Source organism: Ruditapes philippinarum, unplaced genomic scaffold (genome assembly GCF_026571515.1).
Source record: "Ruditapes philippinarum isolate M1 unplaced genomic scaffold, ASM2657151v2 ctg2417_1_1_1_1, whole genome shotgun sequence".
Lineage (NCBI taxonomy): Eukaryota > Metazoa > Mollusca > Bivalvia > Venerida > Veneridae > Ruditapes > Ruditapes philippinarum.
In genome coordinates this window covers 45,321-69,342 of record NW_026855344.1, presented here as the reverse complement: position 1 = coordinate 69,342, position 24,022 = coordinate 45,321, and the positions used below count along the sequence as shown (strand labels likewise).

General features: G+C 30.6%; 1 long non-coding RNA gene across 1 annotated transcript; it reads left to right on the top strand.

Annotated features, from left to right (window-relative positions):
* Positions 1-5,117: 5,117 nt before the first annotated feature.
* LOC132743031 (uncharacterized) lies at positions 5,118-12,394 on the top strand. The gene is made up of 5 exons (XR_009627517.1): positions 5,118-5,391; positions 5,619-5,728; positions 8,243-8,386; positions 9,009-9,133; positions 9,601-12,394. It is a non-coding gene; the product is annotated as an uncharacterized LOC132743031 (long non-coding RNA).
* The last annotated feature ends 11,628 nt before the right edge of the window (positions 12,395-24,022 follow it).

Sequence of the window (24,022 nt, the reverse complement as noted above, 5' to 3'; positions counted from 1 at the left end):
CCTTGACCTTTGACCTAGTGACCCCCAAAATCAATAGGGGTCTTCCACCCAATATGGACAATCATCCTATGATGTTTGAATATTGTGCTCCAAATGGAACTTAAGTTATCCTCCGGAAACCAAATTGCTAACGGACGGACGGACGTGACAGACGGACGGACGCCAGGGGGTATAACATAATATGCCCGAAATTGTTTCGGGCATATAAAAAGGATATTCATCATCCAGAGTGTTACATATTGTACATTTTCTTTGATCAAGTAATATCGTATGTGGCTGATGACATCTGTCTGCTTTTACTTCAAGATAGTGTTTTGTTAATGCGTTTCTAAACTTCTTTATTTTAACAATGTCTTACTATGGCTGGTATCTAAAACATGGAAATCCATGTAGTCTGTATGTCCTGGCTAGTATCAAGTTTTTTCATTTTTATTCAGACCATACTGCAGTACATCGAAAGAATAGCCACACATGATTGAAACACGAAGATTTTAATGTTTCATGTTTTTAAGATACGTTTTTGAGTATCTATACATCGTATTATATACATGTTATATTTTGTATATTTGCATTGTAATATTTTAATCAAATATCTAACTGTACATATAAGCCTAGTTTTAAGTCAACTTGACTGTACCTCCAAAAGACAAATCTACATTGGGTTTGATTACGTATTACTTAAAGGTGTTTATAATATTCTAAATATTATTCCTATACTATTTGTATATGTTGTGCATGTTGTTAAAATCTAACATATATAATTTTACTGAGGGTATATTTCTCAATTCAAATATCATAATATTAAAACTTATTAAATCCTTTCTCGGCAAAGCTAACTGTCATGTTTTGCAGATAATATTGCTTTTACTGTTAAAAGGTCACATATTAAATGCCTACATTCAATCGTAAGTGTTAAACTGTCTAACCTTTTTCACAGACTACAGTAATCTAAATAAGATACTAATATGCATTTTGCCAGTAAATTCACATCGCAAATTATCAGTTAAAATGACTCGTTTGCCTTTTTTCAGACTAAGGAACTTATTCTTAAATTATTGATTTAGGTCAATCATTTACTTTATTAAAGGCAAAATTTGAGTTATCTCTTTTTTTCAAAAATGTAAATATGTTGAGTCTAGATAGCGGTACTAACACGTCCAGAAATGATTTACGTACCATATCTATGTCATGGTGTTGTCGTACAAATTCTTAGATGTGAAAGAAAGAAAAAATAACAACTGCTTATGAACTTTAATTGTTAAGAGAGTTAACTCTACCGCGCATAGAGACAATTTTTCCAGGAATGGCTTAGGAGTAGTCTCCCTTACACAAAGTATAGAGTAATTTCATTATAAGATGAGCTCATTCGATATAGTGATAGACAATACTATTTTATGCATATTTGTTTGAAAGAATAAGTTTATTTTTACAATTTTCAATCTGTTAATGTGAAAAATTTCTTTTACATCTCCTTTTACATAGTATATATAGACAGATTTATAGACATTTATGAAATAAAAATTGATATCTTTTGTCTTGCTAGTATAAATACAAATGTTAAAAATACGAAGACAGTAAGCTTTAGAGAGGGAGAGAGATAAAACGTTTTACAGTGTTTCCTTCTTACTGACACTTATAAGTGAAAGTATAAAAAGAACAAAGAATCAGCAAGTTTGCAAATAAGGCGACGAAGGACCAGATAACATGAAAGTGTTGGGTTATAATTAAAAAACAAAACAAAAAACAACAACAACATTTTTCTTGGTTCTGATTAATCTGCAGTACTAGTCATGCTATAAAAACTATTATTTTGTCCATGACTTTTCGATTTTTTCGTAATTGTATGACAAAACATTGTCATTATTAAATAAGCAATGGTTTGCGCCTCAAAATTTTCTTATGCATGTCTTTTGTTTTTTTTTACTATAAAATAGTTAGTTATTCGTGCATAATATTATCCCTGTTTTAGACAATGTCCAAATAATGTATCTGAAATATTTAAATCATCATTGAAAATCAGACCACATATATTTGCTAATTGAAAATGAAGTTGCAGCCAGAATTGTTTAATCAATTGAAAGTTTTTGGCTGACTTTGACTTTGACTTTGGCAAAAAGGACAATCTTCATATAATTTAGTAAGCTTAATTTTTTCAGCAAGTGATTTGGTGCCAGTATTTTATAGTTAATCCTTAATTGTTATATATATTCTTTGGATCTCAACTCATATCATATATTGAATTCCTTAAACAAATTCGCTTTTGTAATATCTCATAATTCATCTCGCCATTTTAGTAAAGAATTAGAAAAATGCCCTACATACTGCATTACTTTATAGACTGATCTTCACCCTTTTGTATCCTTTATTATAAGTCCGAACCGTTGAGGAATATGTGTATTGTTACTAAGTTTCTTTGGCAATTTTCGAATATAATTTACTTGAAGAAATTCATTTACACTTTAATTTTAACATACCTCTTTACTCTAAAATGTTGCTTTTTAAAAATCTGTCTTAGGTGACGGGTTTTCTTACAATTTGCGTTATTATAAGTTCGTTTAACAGAGTACTGACAGGATATACGGGCATATAAAGCCTTCCTGACATAAATATAACTCTCGTCCAACGCCTCGAATAATAGTGATCTCATCCAAGCCATAATATTCCGTGAATTCCCTCAGCATCTTGTATAACTTAAAGCTTTTTGCTTTTAACGCCTGGCCCGCCAATACCCCGAAATGATATTTTGTATTAAATATAAGGTTCCGTCGGTGAGAAAAGGTTACACAAACAGAAGAAATATGGGTAGTTCATATAACGGTCACTTGTTTTCAATTATTATATCTTTTTATATTGCGGTAGTTTTACCTCAACGCAACGACACATAGTCATACTGTAACTTTACAGCTTAACTGGAGGAGAAAGACCTCAGATGTTGTCAAGCGCTAATGGGCACCTGCGTAGAACAACCGACGCCGATTTTTTAACAATCTAGATAGCTTGTTTACATGAAATAATGCAAAGTCGCTCGCGGAAAAGGGGCAAGTGGTTTGAAGTAAACGACATTTTCCTCCCGGTCATAGACAAAAATGCAAAATTGTGCCGACTTTTATACACACTAATTTAACTTACTTAAAACTACAAGATGTCAAAAAACAAACGTCTTTCATGTATAACTTTAAGGATGCAACAGCGGCATGTAAATACAACCACCAGTTTAACATGTTGGAGCCAAACATTTTTATCTTATACTTTTAATCTCTGGCGACCATTTTATGCAGCGAAGCAGAAGGGGCAGTCGATATACACAGTTTTGTTTGGTACCGATCATTTTAGGACCTATGATATTTCGTTAAAACCACCCCAACAATTTGACCTGTGAAGGCCAAACAAAATTATTTATTTATTTCGTGCACTGAAGCGGACATACCATTGCAACTATGGTTGGTTTCCCATCACTCCTATTAAGTAATATTGGATCCTGCCAGCAGCTTGTCGTGTGAATGTCGGAGAAGGATTTTCTTTCTATTTTTAGCTCTGACGGCCATTGTGAGCATTGAAACAGAACGTGCAGGCGATATGCACAACAAGAAGTTGTACATATCAGACAAGAATTTTCTATTTATAGCATTTATGTTTAGCGAAGAGAACATGCCAATGATATGCACAACTAGGTACGGTGTGATCACTCCTGTGAAGTTTGATCTGCGAAGGTCGGACAAGATTATACAAACTAGGTGTGTTACTGAACACTCTTTCACTCATTGAAATCCCACAAGTGGTGACCTGTGAAAGCTAGACAAGATTTAATTTTCTATTAATAGCTCTTCCGGCAATTTTGTGTAGCGAAGCGGAAGATGCGGTGTATATACACAGCTTGGGCTGGTACTGACCTGTTCCGTGTGGTTGAAATCTCCTGTGAGTTTGACATGTGAAAGGCGGACAAGCTTAATTCGGACGGACCGGCAAACGGACAGACATACGACGAAAGCAAAATCAATGTGTCACCCAAATTTGTTGGCTACATAGTGAACCAATAAAGTGTTTTTTTCTCTCCTAGAAAAAAATTATAAGTTAATTTTTGTGATTTAAATGCCTTGTGATATACAGTTCCTTTCTCGCAACTTTTTTCATAAAACATATAATTTTTAAAAAACTATTTCCCTTTGTTTTAAACTTTTACTTTTTTATTATAAAAGGGGCCCGGGGTTTTTGGGGTTTTGAAAAGGGGGGGGGGAACCCCCTTTAACCAGACAAAAGGGTTTTATATAGTAAATTAAAAAAAAAAATTTTACCAAAAAAGGGTTTTAGTTTTAAATGTGTTTTTTTTCTTTGCTCATGTTAAAAAAGAAACTGACATAGGAAACAGTTGAATAGTTGTATGTGTTGAGAAATTTTTAAACCCCGAAAAGTTTTTTTTAACTTTTTTTCGTTTTTCCCCCCGGTTTTGGGATTTTTTTGGGGTCTTTTTTGAGAAAAAAAGGGCCCCAAAGGTGAATAATTGTTGAAACCAATTAACTTTTGTGTTTTTTGAAGATAACAAACAATGAAATATTTTTTCAAAAATATTACCCCTTTTTTATTTTTCCATACCCCAATTTTTTCGGGGAATTTGAATTTGGGCATAATAGATCATTTTTTTTAAAATTTTTTCCTTTTTCCCTCAAACCATTTTAAAGGGCATCAGCTTTTAATTTTTTATTTTAAAGATTGTGTAAACAAATTTCGCAATCACATGTATCATTTTCTTGTTCCATAAGTCGAAAGTTGATTGCCTAAACAGGGATACGTATTTTATATCATCCAAAGAGGGGACAAATGAATGACAGAAACTGTTTTATACGTTCATCTGCTTTTCTATTTTTTTTTCTTATTAATTAGACGTTGAATTAGTTTTGATAGGCGCGCATATCAAGATAAACGCGACGATTAAAATAAATGCTAAACACTTCTGAAGACAGTGTTATGGGAAATTCAATGTCAGAAATTATTTAAGGTGAATGAATTCTTATTTGACGAAAAGGTAAGGCAAAAAGTAAAAAAACATTCGTTCGGCTACATTAGGTTTCGTTATACCACTTCCTGGTGCGCGTATAAATTAAAAATAATGCCACGCTTTGTTGATGTTGTGATGTATACAGGTGTGTTTAAGTATACCACTATTCGTAAAAGGTTTAGCATACACGGTAGTTGGTGTATTTAACAGCTTAAATGTTTGAAACAAACTCATTTTATTTTAAAAAAACTCATAAATCAGAAGTTATGTCAGGAAAACGGGTGTTGTGCGTCGCTCAGTTAATCGGAGTGTTCCTTTTCTGTTTTGGTTTGGCCGGCGGTATACTAATTGGGATTTACTTATATCATGGAGGACCCGATAGTGAAGTTTCTTGCAAGGTATATATTAAATGTATATAAATTAAAAATCATATGTTTTTTTGGTTTTTTATAAGTGTATTTTCTTCTCAGTTTTTATAATTATAATAATACATAAACATCTAAAAATGAATGCTTTTTATTTCAAATCAAATTTCACAGAATATTTTGAATGACTCAATTCTATGCATATATTTCTTTCTCAACGATTGCTTCCATGATTATAGTATTTGCATGAATAATTTCAGAATCTCCCAGATTGGCTAAAGAACGGAGACAAGACTACTAGCACTTTACAAACGACCGTAACTTACGGACCAACCACTCCAAAGACTGAATGAATCAACTGTAATACAGAGTAAGATTCAGTAAAACATTTGATATATCTTTACCATTGGCATTAATTTTTCCACTGAATATATTAATATCCATAATGTTTTATACAAACAAAAATGTGCATACATTTTTGGACCGGGATAATTATTTTAAATCGCAATAACAGCTGAACTGACGATTTATTCTGATATCATTGTCTGTCATAAGGATGATTGTACAACAGTTGATGATTTAAAATGCTAAGGATAAAATATTGATATGCCTATTTATATAAAACTGCCCCAATCTTATCATAAGGCCACGTAAATTATTTATTGTTCATACGAAGGAAATTTTAACACCGAAAGGTATCATTGTATTATTTAAACTTAATCTGACTTTCACCTGTTCACTCACAATATACCCTTGGATATTTAATAAATATGTTTAAACAATTACACTATTGTAATAATTAGCGATAAATGTTCTATTTCGGATATTTAATTGTAGTCTATTTGTTTATACATGTAATTTTATGAGATATGTTGAAATTATTTTTTTTCTTAATATACCTTGTTTACATACACATTTTGAAAAATGTTTACACTGAGTGGTATATTAGTAATTTTAAAATCCTTACTGCGCAATATATTTGCAAACCTATTGTACAGAACGGAATGAAATATTTGTTTTTTAAGTACGAAATACCAATCCCAAAATAGCGTGTAAAAATAAATTTATTCACGATATGAACAAATTGTAATATTACGACGCAAAAAAAATTTATCACGCTTGAGTACAGCTCATTTTACTTAACCCGGAAGTTTTGTTGACTTCATGGAAAATGTGTTTCTTTTTAATTTATATTCGTTTTCAAAAGTATACTTTAATGATAAAAAAACAAAACAAAAAACATTTAACGCTCACTTTCTTCCGGAAATGTTTTATCATCAGATATCATTTTAACTTTGCTCTAGCCACGTGTATGATAGCGTATTTATTTGATTTACCTTTAAAACTAATTACATAATGTAAAAAGCGAAATCGTACATCTGAAAACATTGATTCAAAAGTATTCAATCTTTTCAGTCTGCGAATTAAACGTTATTATCTGTGATCCTAACATTTTGATTCATAGCATCAATGATTCTTCGGTAAAATTCGTGATTCCCCGGTAGAATTTGTGTATTTCCATTGATATTCATTCATTAATCGCTTCACGCCTATGCAAACTTTTTTTTATTCTTAAACTATCTGGAGGCGTGCTGCTTTAATTTATTGATATATATATGAATATTACCTTATAGTCGTGCGAATGCGACATTCTATTTAAAGATCCTGTAACACATTTTTTTCAGGATTATTTCATAACTTTGATGCTTAAATTAAGATTTGTCAATATTGTAAGTTTCAATAAGAATTATTTATAAAGATATTACCGAATTTAAAATTTCATGTAAATAAAGGGAGGTAATTAGAAATTTATTTTCTATAAATTCTTAGTCAATTTCAATAAGAAATGAATGCATGTAATTTATTGATAAAATATAATGTGCACAAATATATGCAGTACACATTTTACATATTGTTCGATGTTTGAAAATTGTTTTATTTGCATAATTATATACATGTATACTTTTTTGCAAGTGTGGTATACAGACAATAACAATATCAATAAAAAAACAAACAGGATCTTTTATAGAAAGCGCTTCACATACACTATTAATAATCAGCTGCGAGAACCATTTTTCAACACAGCCAGTTACCTCGTATTTTGTTATGTATGGTCGGTTGTTCTACTCGAGTGACTACAGACAAATGGGCACCTAAGTTTAACCAATTAAGGTAGAACGTTGCCATATGACCGGTGTTGATGGGACTAGAAACTCAACAAAACGCCTTCAACTTGTTTTATTTACAAGAATGACTCGCAAATTGTGACCTTCCTCCATCCAACTTTACTATTACAAAAAAATACGAGCATGTGCAGTCATTATGTCTGACAGCACCCGATTCTGCTGGCTGCTCATCATTCCGGTTGCAAAACTGCATCCCTATTACAACTTTCATCTTTTTTCTCTCTTATATTTTAGTTCCCCCTTTTCCAGAGTTTAAAAATCATATTAAATATCATCATTTAAATATGACAATGAAGGAAATGAAGTTTCTCCAAAGTTTTGATTTTTGTTTTTATATGCCAAATGTACATATATGTGGCAATTGTTCCACACAATGTGCCTAGAAACTGTAGTTAATGTACATGGAACCAACATGGCAGACATTCGACGCTTTAATTTGTTTTGTCAAACTTATACATTTTCGAATATTCAAGCAGTCATTTGACGACAGTTACAATTTTGTTAGTGTTATTTACTCATTCTTTGTTTTATTGAAACTGAATCATCCGTTTGACATGAGAAACACGAATACTACCAATAATTATCGGAAATGAAAATATGAGTATCGATTTTAAGCATATATTCAAAATGGATAGGGCATTTATTTTTACTTTGTTTTTGATACAGTAATAAAATGTATTTTTTATCAATATTTTTAGAAAGCGCTTCACGTACACTATTAATAATCAGCTACGAGAACCATTTTTCAACAACAGCGTTTCCATGGAAATCGAAGACGAAGACAGTACCCTGATTGATTACATGGAAAGGGCAGTTGATCAAAATAATACACTTTTTACAAAGTAGATTTATGTTTCATTATTTTATCTTTATATTATAAATTATTTTTAATTAATTTGACAAACGTTGCATTTTATATTCTCGGTACATTGTCTTTTTAAATAATAAAATCCTCAAACATTATTCTGTGTGGTTGTAAGAAGACCATTTAAACACATATTACTAGACAAAAAAAGACGTAAATTTAAAATAATACAGAGAGATTTCATAAGTAATAGAGGAATAAATATAATAATAAAGCTGATTAAGAAATAAAAAACATCATTAAGTGGTGTATATTTCAAAATCACGCATCTGTTATTTCATCATTTTTCTGACAAAGAGAAAAAAGTATATAAAAAAATGTCCCACTTATACATGTATGGCCATTCCAATATCTATACAATCATTTTGTGTGATTCCTGTAGCTGAACTTTACTATGGTTACTTTTTATCGCGTTCTCACTTCGTTAATCAATGATTACTCCATGTGTATTCAATTTCTGCAAGTAAAAAGCAGATTTCTTTTGCAATATTTTCGTGTTCTAAAAGCAATGCCGTCTTTTCCTTATCATATGACTTTATCAAAATTTGATAGCCCATCTGAAGGATCAAACAGTGTATGTCGAATTTTTGATCCTTCAGATTCACGGCAACGTATTTTTCTGGTTTGGGATATTTCATCGAATCTATCAATAACGTTAGTGGAACCTTTGCAGTTGATGAATCATACTGGGAAATACGTACACAGACAGGACCAACAACAGTGGGTAAGATAATATGTGTGTAAGCTTTTTGTAGTTTCATATTCTATATGTACAAAATAAAAACAAATAATTTGATTCGATAATTCAAGTCACTAACAATATCACAACGTTTGTCATACGCAAAAGAAAAAGAAATTAAATTTGATTTCTGTCAAATACACAAACCTAAGAATATGTGTTTATTAGCCATAAATTAAGGCCAAACGTCATGGCAAAAATCTTTGGTTCAACTTGATATAAAAATATAAACAGTGTCTTCCAATACACTGTTTAAATGTTTTTTAAGTGTTCTTGGCAATTAATTTAAAATGACTTTTTCTTTCATTTCTTTCAAATGACAATACACAATTCAATAAAACTGCTCCTGGGCTCCTTGCCGCTGATTCTTTTTGCTGGGTCGTGTGTGGGGGTTGCGTTTCCTTGTTGATCTAGTTTACCATAGTTCATACGTTTTTCGTTTTCAATTCCAGGTGTAAGTTCTTTTATACCAACAGATGGAGTGGAGGTCCTATTCAACCTTACTATCAGCTCTCCAGACAACGAACACAATTAAATTTATAATGATTGTATTTGTAGTTTTAATTGTATTGTCTTGTGTTTTATTTTGCATTGTATTGTGTGACTGTATTTCATTGTACTGAACAGATTACAGATCTACCATTGAGTTAGACATGAAGGACACCCCTTTAGGTATTCTCTGTTTCTTTATCTAAATCAAAACCACAGATTTTGATGAAACAACAATTAATGTATCTTCTATAACAAATGATATATAACATAAGGAAACCATCCTCTTAACTGTACTCATAACGCGAGTAGTAATATTATTCATAATTATCTTAATAGTTGGGAAATTGTGGGATTTAACTCAATACAGGATTGGAGCAATACCTGTAGACGCTTGCAGAAATCATGATCACAAAATAGACAAATATCTTTTTTTCGCGGATTTTTACATTTTTCAATCATTATCAGACATAAATCGGTGTGAAAAGATCAATTAGACGATTTAAAGTTCATTCCGTTGGATGAAAAAGCAAGATTTTAGCATTTTATCATTGAAGCGCCTTGTCCGGTATATACCGGAATACGGTATTTAGTGTGGTGTTCCAATCGTTTATTTAGTCTCACTCGAAATTGTGTGCATCACTGGTACTGTTTAACATCATAAGATTGCTAAACATCGTTGAGTACAATAGTGAATTCAATTGGACGAGCACACAGCTGTCAAAACTATTATATCCGAGGTTCAGTCGAGTCCAATATAGAAATTGTAGCTATGTACAAGCTGCAACAAGCAGCAATCGTAATAAGATTACATTATAGATTTGATATAGATCTATTAGTTACTGAAAATTAGAACGAGGCTTAATGAAATAAAACATAAACTTGATAAGAGCGAGGCTAAATTGATAAGAATGGATCCCTTAATGATTGCACCTGTTTGAAACACAGGAAGGTCATTGATTACATTTAAAATGTGTGAACTGATATAGAATATAAAGTTTTCCCCTTGTAAACTTTATTTGTGCATTTCCACTGTTCAGTTTATATATTTCAATATTTTTTTCTTTATACAAAGGCGGTATGTCCATCAGTATACAGTAATAAAATAAATACAATTGTTATTTACATATCAATTGCATGATATAAGCATGATATACATGCAACACGTCCATTACAAAGTCATTTCTTATTCATTATAACTTATCTAATATATAATATAAACGTTACAGTCAGAGAATATAATTATCGTTGATGAAGTACACTGTCTGCTTTATTAAAACATTTTAAAACAGATATCTCTAAGTATTTAACTTTGCACACATTTTCCGATTCAAGTAATTTTCTAAGTTTTAGTTTATTATGTCTTCTCCATATGCATTTGTCTAACATATTAGTACAGTGAATATCCGAATAAAAAATGAAATTCATCATCCATAGTGTTACATAGAGTACATTTACTTTGATCAAGTAATATCGTATGTGGCTTATGACATCTATCTGCTTTTACTTCAAGATAATGGGCTGGCATTATCGGTTTTGTAAGCTTCTATATTTTAACAATGTCTTATGGCTGATATCTAAAACTTGAAAAAACATGTAGTCTGTATGTCCTGACTGTTATCAATTGTTCTGATTGAGTGTTCATTTTTATTCAGACTATACTGAAGTACATCGAAAGAATAGCCACACATGATTGAAACACGAGGATTGTAATGTTTCATGTTTTTAAGATACGTTTTTAAGTATCTATACATCGTATTTTATACATGTTATATTTTTGTATATTTGCATTGTAATATTTTAATCAAATATCTTACTGTACATATTAGCCTATTTTTATGTCTACTTGACTGTCCCTCCAAAAGACAAATCTACATTGGGTTTGATTACGTATTCCTTAAAGGTGTTAACAATATTCTAAATATTATTTCTATACTATTAATTTTGCATACGTTGTGCATGTTGTTAAAATGTAGCATAAATAATTTTACTGCGTTTTGTTCTCGAGGGTATATTTCTCAGTTCAAATATCATATTAAAAATCCTTTCTGGGTAAAGCTAACTGTCATGTTTAATTTGCAGATAATATTGCCTTTACTGACAATTTCACATATTTAATGCCTACATTCAATCATAAGTGTAAAACTGTCTAACCTTTTTCACAGACTACGGTAATCTAGATATGATTCTAATATGCATATTGCCAGTAAATTCTCATCGCAAATTATCAGTTAAAATGACTCGTTTGCCTTATTCTTATAATATTGATTTAGGTCAATCATTTACTTTATTGACGCCAAAATTTTAGTTATCTCTTTTTTTAAAAGAAATGTAAATATGTTGAGACTAGATAGCGGTACTTACACGTCCAGAAATAAATTACGTACCATATCTAGGTTATGGTGTTGTCGTACAAAGTCTTAGATGTGAAAGAAAGACAAAAAATAACAACTGCTTATGAACTTTAATTGTAAGAGAGTAAACTCTACCGCGCATAGTGACATTTTTTCCAGGAATGACTTAGGCGTAGTCACCCTTACACAAAGTATAGAGTAAATTTACCATAAGATCAGCTCTTTCGATATAGTGATAGGCAATACTATTTTATGCATAAATGCTTGAACGAATAAGTTGATGTTTACAATTTTCAATTTGTTAATGTGAAAAAGTTCTTTTACAGTATGACTTCTATTCTCCTTTTACAAATTATATATAGACAGATTTATAGACATTTATGAAATAAAAATTGATATCTTTTGTCTTGCTAGTATAAATATAAATGTTAAAAATACGAAGACGGTAAACTTTCGTGAGGGAGAGAGATTAAAGGTTTTACAGTGTTTCCTTCTTACTGACACTTATAAGTGAAAGTATAAATAGAACAAAAGAATCAGCAAGTTTGTTAATAAGGCGACGAAGGACAAGATAACATAAAAGTGTTGGGTTATAATTAAAAAACAACAACAACAACAACAAAAAACATTTTTCTTGGTTCTGATTTATCTGCAGTACTAGTCATGCTTTGTGTGTAGTTATAAAAAATAGAAATTGCATAACAATCCTATGAAGTACATGTATATGATATTCTCTATTGTGGTAAAACTGGAATAACAAGACTATTATTTTTTTCCATGACTTTTCCAACTTTTCGTACTTGTTTGACAAAACATTGTCAATATTAAATTAGCAATGGTTTGCGCCTCAAAAGTTACTAATGCAGGTCTTTTCTCCCTATGATATATAACGTAATTCGCCCATGATATTATCCTGTTTAAGACAATATCCAAGTTTGTATTACCAACAATATGTCTGACATATTTCAATCTTTGTATAAATGTCTATATTACAAACTATACTCTGAAAATCATCAGTTTTTATTCTTGCGTATAGGAAAAGTTTTACATTCACCGTGAATAATCAGCTGCACAAAGATTTTTTTAACAACAGCGTTAAGATGGAAAATGAAGATGAGAACAGTCCCCTGATTAAGTACATGGAAAAAGGCAGTTGCTGAAAAGAATGGACTTATGGACAAGTATTTTTCAATTTATCTATTAAAGTTAGAGTATTTAGCTATATACATGTATATGCAGCAAAACACTTTATTTTTAATTTTGAATAAGAAATAATACTTCCAAACTGTTCGTATATTTCTTTGAAAGCAAATGATGCAAGCACGTAATCATTGCTGAATGGTTAAAACAACAGTGAATAAAGTAGCAGCATAATATTTTGTTCCGGAAATTTCATATGTTTTCGTTCAATATGCATGTTTGTTAACTAACAGACATTTTATTTGACAAATCTTTTGATAATTAACCCTAAGATTATGGAAACTATATATTTTTACTGTTAATTAATATATAAAACAGTTCGATAGATATCTTCAAATCTTGCTATGTATTTTTAATACAAAAATCCCCAACATTTCCTTTACAATTGATAAATAGATCTATTTGTACCAATGCATTATGCAAATGTGTTCAATATAAATATATCATCGGAGAAAATATATATATATATATATATTTTTATAAACAATATTGCTGTGACAATAAACCAAAAACTGTCTTTATGAATATTGCAATGAATATACTATGGAATACTATTTAATTGTACAAAGAATAAAAAAATGATATTAACTTTTACGCTTCAATGAGTCCTACTCTATCTTGGTCCGACGTTTTCCTTATCGATCTGTTACTAAAAATAGCACACTTTAAAATTCGCGAAATTCTTCGGAAAATCGTATATGTTGACACTTTGTCTGAAAACATGCAAGTTTTCTGAAATGATAACGAGGTTTTTTGATGACGAATCTCATTTTAATGTATTTTTGACTGAATATTTAGCCAAAATAATAGAATATTAAGTAGATAAATCCCTGCAAAAGGTAAAACGCTTTTGTCAACCAGTTGATGTATGGACTAAATTCCTTATAAACACTAACTTTGTGATATTTCCCGGCTTTATTATTGATGTATTTTGTCATGATGAGCTTGCATTTTAATGAGGAATCTCATTTGTATTTTTTTTTTCATTTCACACATTATCTGGATCAGTAGAATTTTACTGCGGATATAAAAATGCTTTTTGTTTGCTTTTTGTCAACCCATAGAAGGCGCCTAAGCCTCGTCCCCGCCTTGCAAACTAGGATGCAATGCGCATAGGAAGTAGTTTCACTGATGTTTATATTTTGTTTCTTGTGTGTCCAGACAAATAATCAATCACTGAGATAGATAGAGGATATGGAAATCCCAACCCTCCAGCAATCGGTTTTATCGGGAACTCGCCAAGGCTCGTTCCCGATTGAACCGATCATCCTCGGGTTGGGGATTCCCTATCCTCTATCGTACCCAATGATAAATTCTATTTGTGTATCATATCGTATTGTATTGTGCATTGTATGTGTACTGAATTGTGTATTATATCGTAGTATATTGAATAGTGTATTATTTCGTATTTATATTGTTTTGAATTGTGTATTATATAATATTTATATGGTATTTAATGGAATTGAACTGTGTATTATATCGTTTTTATATTGTAATGAATGATATTGAAATGTGTATTTATCGTGTTTATATTGTTTTGAATTGTGTATTATATCGAATCGTTTTGTTTTATATTGTATTGTATATTATATCGTATGGTATTGAATTGTAGTTTAATTTAACAGTATTCCTTAAACCCTTTTCCTCATATAGACATGTTATGACTGCTTTTTGGCCCTCCTTTTGAGGCCCTAAACAGTGAGAAACAACCATATTTAGGCCCCAATCACTGTTTTTGGTTTTAGAAATGTTGTTTAAAAAAGTAATCACTTTTTCGGCGCCGTCCCCTTTAAAAAGGTATATCAAGGGGTTGCCATAAGGGGGCACATCCCCTCTCTGTTTTGGGGGGGGGGGGGTTGAAGGGTGGCGGCAGACCTCCTAATCGCCAAGAAAATTTTGACAGGCTAAAAATCGTCTCAGGTCGATCGTAGGGTAACGTGTAACCAACGCTGAAAAACCTTTCACTCTATGATCTAAAGCCATTGAGAAGTTGCAGCACTTTGAAATCAGTTTTGATGGGGAAAAAACAATACACAACATTGATTTTTGGCAGTTTTGAGACGTCTCCCGTTGCCATGGTAACATGAAATATAAGATTGAGCATGCTGTCCAGTAAACATTTATATTTATGCCACGTTTCATCAGTATTGGAGCATTTTTCATAGTTTCATAGCAGTTTGAACTTGAAACAGGAGGCTTTTCAACGAAAACGGCCATTTTTCACAATATGCTCATAAGGTAAACGGTTAATTAAAAGAAAGTAAAAACCACCAAGTACATAAATCATATAAAATGTTAAAGCTGTTTTATAGACTCTTTCGTTTATAAAAAATAATCTAACTACTGTGTTGTAATAATGATTATCAGACCTCACTTAGAGTAACAATCTCACCAAGTTATAAAGTATGGCCTTGCTTTCACGGCAAACTTGATCTTTAAAAAGTGTTATAACAAGAACAAAAAACTTGTTTATTTCCTTAAACAATTGACAAAATTAATATGCACATTGGATTTAGATAAAATATTAAATACGACAAAACAAGATTAATGTACAAAGAATAACAATGGTACAATTATATGGAATAAAAATGCTATACATGAATTCATTATGTTGTTTTCTGTATACAAATGCAATAATAGTAACTTTTACGTAAAACTCCGATTTTCCAGAATATTTGTTTTAGTTATGAAAATTGACCATAAATTGAAAAGCGTTGCAACGCTTTTCACTTAAGTCGGACAAAAGAGAAAAATAGATTTTCAATTTTCAACTGAGAATTTTTCTGAATTATCTTCTGCATTAATTATCTTTCTCGTTAAGTGCCCCAGCTGATCTCTGTGAAACAATCAAATTTTGTGTTTTTCGGCTTTTGAGCCTCAGTGGAGTTCCAAATATTTTCTATATATTTGTAAATATAAAAAAAAATGTTTTTTTCAATTGATAAAAATATCTATTATATGCAAATATGCTACATATAAAACTATGTATCAATTATGATATAAGTTATTTGAAGTCAACGACCTCATTCACTTGGTCAAAGACACTCCTTAATTGGCAGCTATAATCTTGTTATAATTCGTGAAGTCTGATAAGTCTCAATAATTACTGTAGCTAAGTTTGTGATAACAAAATCTCTAAAATTTTCAATGAACTATTTAAGATTTACAGCAGCTGCTTGACAAATCAAAATCGCTAATCATCTTATGGTCCATAAACTTTTAATTCAAATGCTTCATTAGCTATTGGGGACTCAGCAAACTAGAAACTTACTGATTTTGGCAATGTTGTAAATAAAAAAGAAGTGCTTGAAATAAGTTGGCCTCTTAACAATCTATTTTTATCTATGACTTTTTACAAGCAAATCATAAAATAAAACTATAACAGACAAATGATACACTTTAGATTTACAGTGACATACGACGCTGATTCTAAATATACAATTGAAACAATAAATGATGCAAAAGCAACCCTGTTGATGAAGAATCAGTTAGGACCAACACAAACGAATAAGGTTCTGCACGAACAAAGTGTCCTTTTAACATTATCTGTAATGCTTCAACGCTTTATTTTTTTTTTCATTTTCCTAGAGGTAATGTTGATGAAAAGTAAAACAACATTTGTTGAACAAATGACTTTACTAACTAACTTCTAAGTTCTACTATAATCGCAAAAGTTGTCATACACGAAACAACCTGATTATCTATCTACAAGATTAGTTAGTTCAGATTTCAATTATATGACAAAAATAATGAACATCAAATCTTAATCAAGTTGAATGATTGCTGTTTAAGGAAGCATGCCTCCAGACGAACCAAAATTGATAAGCTTATTAATAAGAACTTAACATTTGACTAATTTTAATTTCAAATTAATAGTTCTTTGTACATTTTGACTTTTATTTGGTAATTAAGGTGGATTGAAAGTGCAGTTTGCAATTTGTAGATTACATGTTCTTCACTTGAATATAGATAACTTTTAAATACATTTTCAACATTTTATTTAAATAAGCATGAATCAAGAGACATGCTCTTTCATAATAACTTATCTTAATAAAAACAAATCCAGTGATGAAAAATGTTCATAATAAATGCTATTAACCGGTGCAAAAACCGTGCAGTAAAATGTTTGAAGGGGAATAAAAAGCATATAACACTTGAAATCGAACAAATAGATAGGCAATTATTTTTGTGATGCACAAATAAGCGATAATGATACGATTTATGATACAATTTAAATTTAAACAAGAACGTGATTACTAAACACTAACTGCACCGGCTTAGGTTCTTTTCTTGTCAATAACAATATTCAAAAATGTTCATCCACTATGCAGATATTGTCAGCAAAAGTTTCAAAAAAAAAAAAAAAAAAAAAAAAAAAAAAAAAAAAAAAACAGTTATATATTAACTTGACAGAGTCATGGCATTTTGTTATTAAGAAAAAATATTATTTGGCAAGTCAAAAGTATTTAACTTTATCAAGTTTATAAAAATGCAAGACTTATTTTGAACTCTGTGACCCCAAACTCGATCCAAAATTAAAGAACAACCCTAGGTATGTATTGTAAATATGATACATTTGTGAGCAAATACAAAGGATGTATAAGTAGTGAAAAAGATGTATCGTTGGTATCGTTGACCTTGTGACACCCAGCACTGGATCGTCTAAGAGATGTTCCTTACAAGTATGAAAAACATATGACGCACGACGCGAGAAAAACGGTCTTAATGACACGCCAATAAAATGCACTACAGCGATTTAAATGACGTCAGTCTTCTGGCGTAAACGCATGTTAACACGGAAATGCTTTTTATCATGACTGTGTTATTGAAGTTTTTAAAGTTTACCTAACACGGAATTCTGAGGAGAGTTTATAAGATGTAGGAGGAGTTTGAAGTAAGTATCTATAAAGTATATTTTATAGAATTAATTAAAGGGATACTTTGACAAATGAATGACAAAAATAGTAAATTGATGTTATTTACTCAAATTATGATAAAATGTCAATCTCGAAAGTCCTAGTATGAATTTCTGTATAAATAATATATATTTTGGTTTGAAGCGTAATTATATTTTCATATATTGAACGAAATAAAGAATTAAAAAGTAAAGAATTAAAAAGCATTAACTAGTACCATATGTTACCTATTCAGGTGATATCGTGATTTTTTACCGTAATTATCAAGATCATTGCTTTAATAAGGTTCAAAAGCGCTGTTTTACCCCTATCTTCAAGGAACATTAAGCTCAATCTGTCTGATTGAGTTCAATTGACTATATATTTAAAAAGATTGACTATTATAATGGCCATTGAAAAGCAGTTGATTATGAAAATTGCCAAGGATAAAATAAGATAATTTGCCTGAAATATGAAAGGCCTGCACCACTCATTTTATCAATGGTGCATTAACGGCATATTCCGAAGGATATCTAGATTCGTGTCTGTTATTAATTATTCACATGGACTATTATCTGAAATTTAAAATTGAAACCTATTATCGAAAAATCTCAAGTTGTTTTGACTTTGACCTTTTCAACTACCATTTATACTTGAATAGGCATAATGTCACATTAATTTATGTTTAACTATGGATTTCTTTTTTGTTAATTCATAGGTAATGAGGGTATACGGCGTAGTGTTCCCACACGTGATACTGAAGAAAAATGTTTGCCACTTCAGTCAAAATATCAGTTTGCCTCTATTTTTCTCACCAGATGAGCCCAATATACTTTTTAACCCTGCGTAAAATCCAGACTGGATGACATCCTACAACAACTCAACTTCCTGAATGACGAAGGCCAAATGATAGGTCGTCCAGATGGCAAAGGGACAAGCGAACCTGACGCTGTGCTGTCGATGGTAAACTGGACATTGCAGAATCAAGTTAATTAGACTCCTGCCTTGTCGATACACTCGGTATTTTTTTAGCAAATTATTTACAATGATATAATGGTCAAACGGTTTGTAATAGTAATTTACTTAAAGTCGGAGTTGCTGTACCATTGAAAGAGAAAATATCTTACACATGAAAGTGTAAGGGTGTATTGTTTTTATTAATCGTTTACCAGTAACTCTAATTTACTTTACTTACATTTTTATAATAACATGTAGTCAAAAATGTCCAAACCGTATAATTAGAACGTATTCGTGGTCCTTAACGAGTATATTGAAGCCAAATCTAGTAAAAGATTTAAACATAAGATACATTCTATATCATTCCTTCTATAATTAAATTGATTTTATAAGTAAGGATGGTCTTAAATTTTATTATTTCACAAACTGACAGTAACAGTATATGAAATTCAGTCACGTAACCATGTTTACGGAGCTGTCCAAGTTGTTCCATTCTTGTAAATAATTTTTTTAAATGTGCACAAAATAATATTTAATATTGTTGATATACAGAGGCATATGATGAATTTTATTAATATTATAATTTACATATGTATGCTATGCCATGCCTCTTTATGTAATGTATGCTTATATGCTATAGCTCATATTGTCATGTGTGTACATGAATTGAGTTCTGAAATAAACTTTGAAACTACTGTTTTACAGTTAGATCAAACTAATTGAGTTGATTTAAGATAAATAAAATTGCCGCTTTAAAGTTCTTCAATTAATAAACGTCAATTAATTTTTTCGACGTCATTTGTTAATAAAGTGTTCAAATATATGACGTTTTTGAAATAGGTTTATCTCAATAAATAATCTTTTGATTTAAAAATAGTTTTCACTATCTTATTCAGAAAGAAAATCGCTACAAAAATGAGATTAAAACAAAATTTCGAAACAAATGTCATTAAAAAGGAAATGGAAAGAAAAAAACACAATTTTAACAGAAAACCCTTTGCTGTTGATTCTCCGCCTGGATTCAGTATGAGTTAACAGTCACTGTGCCAGTACTGGTTTTGTTAAATTCAGAATTTTCAAGGTTGACAGTTACTTTTCAGTATGCGTCAATTTTGGTTACATTTTATTTCATGGCATTTATTGGCAAATACAATAGGTATTATAAATAAAATTTCAAGTTTCTATGCTATTCATGACAAAGCATATAATGCATTCTCAACATGAATAATATTTATTGACACATACTTGCATTTTGCATGATTGAATGAATAACGATAAGTTCCTATTTCATGCGTTCCCGTGTTTTATTGTAATATATCAGATGATTATATTCTGATAAACCTCTAGTGAAATTTATAAAATATAATTTTCACTGTAGCCGGACTATATTTGAATGCTGATGAAAAGAAAATCATAACTTAATGGAATAACAGGCAGAAATAAATGCTGTCATGCGTACATTTTGCTTCTAAAGGAAAAGAAAGTCGATGTCACCATACATCATGTTAAGAATGGAGCAAAGTTAGAGAAATTTAACATAACTATATTTCAAAATTGACGATGTGACGTCATGATGTGATGACGTCACAAAGGAGAATGTCCGACATTACGCGGCAAAATCAGTAAAAAATACTTAAAATCACTTAAAAGCATGAAATAATAAAAAGATTAATTTGTTTTACATATAAGATTGAAATATATTTCATTCGTGAATACCAGCTATTATATTTACACTCGTGGCTACGCCACTCGTGAAAACATTGCATCTGGTGTTCACTCAGTGAAATTATATTTCAATCTTACATGCAAAACAAACATATACCCTCTATATATTCATAACCACATAAACAATAAATATGACACAGCGGAGAGTATTATATTCTTGTCTACTGTTAATATTTGTTAAATATTTAGGACTATTTGTTTGAATTAACATTTGTCGAATTCTTCTTTTCATACACGGAAAATACAAAACATCTGACAGACGTTGTAATATTTTCTATTACTTGATAAACATTATGTGCAAACATCTCATGCATAGCTATTTGATAAAATATAATTATATTCAGAATTGAACTTATAAAATGATTGTATTTCATCAAAGAAACATAAATAAAAAGGATATAACAATTATTTGGTAAAGAAATTATAATGAAGAACAATTTTAACTGGTAAATGGATAAGATCAGCAATTATATAAACATACATACTTTTGTTATTGTCAACATTTGTGAGGGAGAGAAAAAAGTAATTGCAGAAAATGAATGACCTTGGACAAAGTTTGAAAAGCTTTTAGTATCATATTTAACGATATGACTGCCACGTTTGATTAATATTCTAGGTTTTAGTATAATTGTTACATATTCAATCGCAAAATAATGTTCCATTATTTGATATCCCAAAATATATTGAAGAATAATGTTTAAAATATGTTAGTTTAAACTGTCAGATACTGATTGATATACTGGTAATTATTTGGTTTTTGTAGACATACTTTACAAAAATAATTTGTACAGAAAAGAATTATTTCGGCGTAGTAAATTCAATTAATTTCTTGACCTATTAATAACGAATGTAATTGTAAGTTACGAAAACTTTACCATTATGAAGATGTATTCCATCGGGTAAATGAGAATTTATGAAATCTAATGTCAAGCTTTATACTTTAACGATCATTCGTCCCTTTAAAGTCTTATCAAGTCGAGAACGTTGTTTGAGGTCCACCTTCTTTGTATCTAGCGTTATGTCCTTATAATTAATTTTTACTTTTGGTGAGAAATTCTTTTTGTACACCCTTGTTTGTTTGTTTATTTCATTTTACGCCTTTTCCCAACAGTTTTTCAGTCATATAGGCGGATAGTTTCCTAACCATCGTTCCTGGAGAGTTACACCAGTACTAGACTACCCTCCTCCGTGCTAAACTACCAAAGCATCTCCCGTGGATCAAACCCACGCCAAAGAGGTAACTGGATTAGAAGTCATCGACTCTAACCCCTCGACCACGGAGGCGGTTTGTACACCCTTGTAATCCAATCATCTTTCACAAATTACCAAGTATAATGGGGAAGTAAAATTCAAAAAAAACTTTAAATATATCTGATATTACATAGCGAGCTATTAGAATGGCCGTTTGTCCATGTCTACAAGTTGTTCCTACAATGCCTATGTTTGGTGGAGGAATCTTCTGTTACACTCTTATTCCTTATTTGTTTCACACGTTTTATCATCATTTATACGGACTATATAATCCATACTATCTTTATAAGCTTTCTACATTGAAGCTATTGCATTGACAATTTTGTAAATGAGCCGCCAATTGTTACTACAGGTCTTATTTTATCAAACTTGGTTTCAAGTTCATACTTGATTGTTTCAAGATAATCCACTTTATCAAGTTCAACGTAGATAAAAAAATTAATTGTTAGATGAATTTTCATATGGATGGAATACTTTAATTGATAAAACTCAATTTATTCAAAGACAGATTTTTAAAATTCTTGTCATAAAACGGGATTAGTATTCTAGTATTCTAAGTCTGCAAACTCAGAAAAAGAATGAATAAACAATTTTCAACTGCATAACTATAACAGAACGCACAAACACAAAGGAAAAGAAGATGTTAATCTGACAGAAGAGATAATGTTACATCTAAGGATAGAAAGACAGTAGAGGCATAAACATTTAATAATTGTCATTGTTGTATAGATATTTGCTGATATTTTTATAAGATGAATATGCTAATAATATGCCAATTCAACCTGGTATTTTTATCAATTTTGTATTAAATTTGTCAGTAATACCAATGTAGATATGTATAGTTATAAGAGTACTTCAAAATGTGCACCATAGAACTCTACAGACTTTTCCAGCCTCACAATTTATTCCGAAAAAGCATTTTGAACTGTTCTTTGGGTTAAGTATTTATACACTGGTAGTGAACTTGCATCTGCATCAACTATGGCTTTGACAGTACTGATGTCTTTTTTAAGAGATGGTGAATATTGACAGGCCATCATTAACATTAGTTCTACCATCCTAAAACATTGGCACCCACCTGGTAATTGTACGATATGAAAGGGTATTTTTCCATAAACTAAATCTAGATCCGTTTTTATTTCTGACGCGAATTTACCTAGTAACCTACGAATTTTGCAATAAGCTCTATGCTCCGCTATCAATTTACAATGCAACTCAGCCATGTTTACAACAAGTATACAAACCTCAATCTTTCCAACGGTATGTTATACATGTACATTCACATCATGGTTAAATTAAATTGTTGCCACTTATTAGAATATGCACCACGTACAATTATTTACAATACATATTAATGGCATGATGCACATGTAAAAAGGTCTATAACAAAGTCAACTCTTATCCTTAAAACAGATTTAATATATATAATATACATGCTATGCATGAGGTCAGGGTTCCCGTTGAAAGAGTACAATGTCTCTTTTATTTAACATTTTAAGAAGTACGTAATGTTTACAATTCCTTAATAAAGCTGACATCTAAAACATATAGATATAGTAACTGGTTTTTGTAAAATTTCCAAATTGAGCGTTCCAAAGATGCAAGCAATAATCGTCATCTATGCTAAAGAACATCTAACAACAGCTCCTTAAACTAGCCACTTCTTATGATTTAAACCTAGATAGTCTCAGACTAACAAATCTGTAACGTTATATGCCTAAATCGTACTGGGATACATTTCTAAGTCTCTTACCGTCATATTGTATACATGTCTAATATATATTCTAATATTTTATACTCATATCTTGCTATACATATCTATTTGTAATTAAATTTTTACGACTTAATTTTCCATATAAGAAATATTATTATATATTAGTCTGGGTTTGGATAGCTGTTTACAATATTGAAAATTTATTCTTTCTACAGCATTTGTTTCTCTGAATCCCGATATTTGACATTCATAGCTTAATACAGGAACAACTAGCATAAAAATTAATAAA